This window comes from Physeter macrocephalus, unplaced genomic scaffold (genome assembly GCF_002837175.3).
Source record: "Physeter macrocephalus isolate SW-GA unplaced genomic scaffold, ASM283717v5 random_578, whole genome shotgun sequence".
Taxonomy (NCBI): domain Eukaryota; kingdom Metazoa; phylum Chordata; class Mammalia; order Artiodactyla; family Physeteridae; genus Physeter; species Physeter macrocephalus.
Window position 1 is genome coordinate 21,928 of NW_021145897.1, and position 4,650 is coordinate 26,577.

Below are 4,650 nucleotides of genomic sequence, written 5' to 3' on the forward strand. Positions count from 1 at the left end.
ACAGAAACCAGACAGGGATGATGGTGATAAACTGACTTTATGGCACCTTACGGCCCAGCGGACCACTCACTGTGTCGCACACATGGCATGCATCTTTCCATCCCATCCACGAATCCTAGAAGGCAGCTGGAAGGAGTCCCCCATTTTACAGCTGAGGAAACAGAGCCTTGGACTGTTAAATGAATGGACAAGTTCATACACGGCTCTTTTTTAAAAAAAAAATTTTTTTTAAATTATTTATTTATTTATGTCTGTCTGCACCAAGTCTTAGTTGTGGCACAAGGGATCTTCACTGTGGCATGCAGGATCTTTAGTTGCAGCATGCAGACTTCTTAGTTGCGGCATGCGGACTCTTAGTTGCAGCATGTGAACTCTTAGGTGTGGCATGCATGCGGGATCTAGTTCCCGACCAGGGATCGAACCAGGGCCCCCTGCATTGGGGGTGCAGAGTCTTACCCACTGGACCGCTGGGGAAGTCCCCACACATGGCTCTTAAGTGGGAGATCTGAGACTTAAACTTGGATCTTGTGGCACAGCCTGCATGCTTAGCCAATGAGCCGTCAAGTATTCACGAGGGACGCTTAACTGGTGGTTGACAAGTGTCTCTGGACTGAATTGACTCTCTGAACTAGCGGTTCTCGAACTTGAACAACATCAGAATCACTGGAGGGCTTGTTACAACACAGGTGGCTGGGCCCACCCCCAGAGTTTGAGTCAGTAAGTCAGTAGGTCTGGAGTGGGACTGAGAATCTGAGTTTCTAACAGGTGGAGTCAGGGACGCCACCATAAGAACCGTTGCTCCGAACCGTCTCTAAGCTCTAGTTTGATCTTCTAAACCACTCTGAGTATTGAGGCTCAAATCGGAAGTTTCTACAGTGATGGAAATGTTCCAGATCTGCGCGTCCAACATGGTAGCCACGAGTTCCCAATGGCGATCGAGCTCTTAAAATGTGCCTAGTGTGACCGAGGCACTGAGTTTTTAATTGTATCTGATTTTAATTGAATGTAAATGTCCATAGCCACGAGTGACCAGCAGCTACTGTATTGGACAGCATAGCTGTAAACAAAAGGGCAAGTTAGATATGTCATTGTTGCTAAACTGTTTACTCCAGTGTTTAAACTCAAGTGAGTAAGTGAGAAACTCTTCCTTAGGAAACATCTGGTTTGCTGGGAGGGTCAGGCTCATCATTTAGACTGCGATGCCTGATGCAGAGGGCGATGGGACTGGGGGATCTCTTTGGGGGTGGGGATCTTACCTTCCTTTTCCACCAGGACCAGCACAGTGCCCACTCATGGGATGCTAAGACCACGTGTGTTGCATGAACAGGAGGGAAGACTGGTTTCAGAGCTGCCTTCCTCCCAGCTGCAATGGGTGAAGGCTTTGACACTCCCAGCCCCGGTAGCTGATTCGGTGATGAGATGAGAGATATGGACTTGATGGCACAGCAGGACCTGACAGGATTTGTTCAAATATGCTTGGGGAAGGAAGTGGTCCGTGATGGTGAATTTCTCATATCACGGGGAGCTGCCGTGTGTCTCCTCCTTGGCTCTGCAGGTGGCTCCCCACTGGGGATTTCCCCTATCAAAGGAGGTATTTTGTTTGAGGAAAATAATTTAAGACTCTGTGGAAGTATAAAGTGTTCCTGAGGCTATCCAAACTGTGACTTAAACCCTCAGTTGAAACAGGGGCAGGAACAGATGGGCCCAGTCTTCCCCCGCTTTTCCCCTTCCTCCCAGGCAAGCGGGGTGGCAGGGAAGGCGACACATGTCCCATAATTTGGAGTCAGATGGCAATTTTCCTATCCATTTACTGCTCCTGATCATGAGCAACAGTCTTCTGCACTGTGGGCCTCAGTTTGCCCATCTGTAAAATGGGGAGGGTGGGATTGCACGAGATCCTTGTCCTTGCTACTCAAAGCATGGCCCACCGTCCAGCAGCAGCAGCCTCACCTGAGAGCTGGTTGGAAATGCAGAATCAGACCCCACCCCAGACCTGTGGGATGGGAATCTGCATTTTAACCAGTTCCCCCATGTGGTTTAGGTGCACAGCCAAGGGCTGGCTGGAAAGGGTCTCCGATTCCCATCACCTCCTGCGTTCTGTGAGCCTGACGCTAACTGGCAAGTGGCTTAGTCTTGAGGAATTAGAAGCCCAGTTTCTGGAGAAGAGACCACGTTTTGGAATGTCCCTGGTCTTTGGGGAAGGTTTTTGATCTTTGCAGCAATGAGAGAGGTCGGGGCAGGTATGTTTCCAAAAGAAAGGAGTAGCTCGTGCCAGCGGAGCACGTATCACGGGGTACCATGGGAGATGCTCTGATTTGCAGAAGCCAAGGGTCTTCTAAATGCTACTCTCTGAGGAGGGGGGTAGGGTCCCTGTCCCTGGGATCCCCAGCATAGCAGCCTCACACTGAGAAAGGGCTCGGGGCTGCCAGGGTTCTCCAGACTTGGGACTCTTCCTGTGTTTCTCTGTGATCCAGAAGGATACTTGGGCTGCCCTGTCTCCTGCCTCCTTCTTCTCCCTGGGGATGCTGCGTCAGGACCAGGTGACCAGAGAGGTGCCTTTCTCTGCTGGGGGGAGCTGGGCCTGGGCCGGGATGTGTGGCCGGCAGACCAGGGAGTTGGCTGCCCACCTCTTGGATCGGTGGGGGGGGGGGGCCCTGCTAGGGAGTGTTACGAAGGGGGTTCTGCAATTCATCAGGGGAGCTTTCTGTCGAGAGGGAACGAGCTCTTGGGGCTCTGCCTTCCTGTTTCCGTGGTTTCTGGTAGCCACTGAGGTGGACCTGTGGTTTCCTATCCAGAGAAGGATCTGAGTTGAGCCTGTGCAGGTGACCCAGCCTGCACCAGCCCCGTTGGGCCCTCCAGGAACCATGGCACAGATTTTAGGGCCTGTGAACAAGAAACCTAGGTCATAGTGAAAGGCAACACCAATGCTTTCCTGACCGCAAGAGAGCTGGAGGGAGATTCTTGCCACCTTCCCCAAACTTCACCCCGGTTTGCTGTCAGGATCATTAATCCGTCCACACGGCTCAAATCAAACATTGCCTCCTCCCAGTGTGCCCGGCCGGGAGGTAGGTGGGGGTAGTGTTATTGTTCCTTTTTTGTGAAGCGTGGACTCTGGAGCCGGACCTCCTGGGTTCAAATCCTGGATGGGCCCCCTGCTGGCTCTGTGACCCTCAGCAGAATCCCAGGCCCCGCCACACACCTACTGAATCAGAGTCTGCATTCTAGCCCGCTCCCCAGGGGATGTCGGCGTGCAATAAATTACCGGTTTGTTCTTTTTTTTGCGGTACGCGGGCCTCTCACTGTTGTGGCCTCTCCCGTTGCGGAGCACAGGCTCTGGACCCGCAGGCTCAGCGGCCATGGCTCACGGGCCCAGCCGCTCCACGGCATGTGGGATCTTCCCAGACCGGGGCACGAACCCGTGTCCCCCGCATCGGCAGGCGGACTCTCAACCACTGCGCCACCAGGGAAGCCCTCCTTAGTGCGTTTGTGACTGGGAGAGTGACGGCTGTCACTGTGCTGTCTCCTACCCCAAACTGGCTTCCAGATCACCCTGTAGTCCCATCTCACCCCCGGCCTCAGACCTTACACTGACCCTCCCCACTACCCCCTACTCCCTTTCTTTCTTTTTTTTTTTTTTTTCACATCTTTATTGGAGTATAATTGCTTTACAATGGTGTATTAGTTTCTGCTTTATAACAAAGTGAATCAGCTATACCTACACATGTATCCCTGTATCCCCTCCCTCTTGCGTCTCCCTCCCACTCTCCCTATCCCACCCCTCTAGGTGGTCACAAAGCACTGAGCTGATCTCTCTGTGCTATGCGGCTGCTTCCCACTAGCTATCTATTTTACATTTGGTAGTTTATGATAATCCCTGAAGAAAGTTCTGGCTGCTGCAGGCTCTACAGACATCAAGAACCCACATCCCCCTGGGGTCGGGGATGCCAGGGGGCACGTGCTTGCTAATGCTGCTGCCCCAGAGATGTAGGGGCCTCTCTGGAGGCTTGAATGACACCGGCGCTCCTTTCTTTCTGCAGGTGACAGGTCCTACCCCAGGGCAGCTGAAGGAAGAGCAAAGCCCCAGCCCCTGGTGTGTGATGGCAGCAGTGAGGAGACCCAGAGACAGAGGGTAGCAGGCGACGCCTCTTGTCCCTGCTTTTGCTCCAGTCTCTCCACGCCCCTGTGAGGCCTGGCAAACACGGCATGGAGCTGCAGCTGGACGGGAAGATGCTGAGCTTCTGGAAAACTTTAGCTTGTTCTTGAGAAGCCCTGTGGAGTATCCCGGAGTGCCGGCCCTTCCTCTTTCAAATGGCTCTGCCAAAGGGGTTCACCGCACCCTGTAAGGAAGAGGCCAGCTCAGGACCATTGGGACCCAGCAAGGGCAGCCTTCAGCCAGACTCCAGCCAACAGCTTCCTGCGGAGCCTTCTAGCATTGTTAGCCAACCGTGCACTCTTCGCAGGCCTTCAGCAGCTGGGCACCCTTTCAAGACTGTATGTTGCCAGCTGGAGACGCTGAGTCCTAACTCGTGTTGCCAGAGAGCTTTTAGTGGCCAGCTGAGAAAGCTGTCCTCTCTTGGTGAAGAATTCCCAAGTGAAATTTGAGAAGCTTTGGGATTCACAGCAACAGAATGTTTCTCGAGGTTTCTGTAC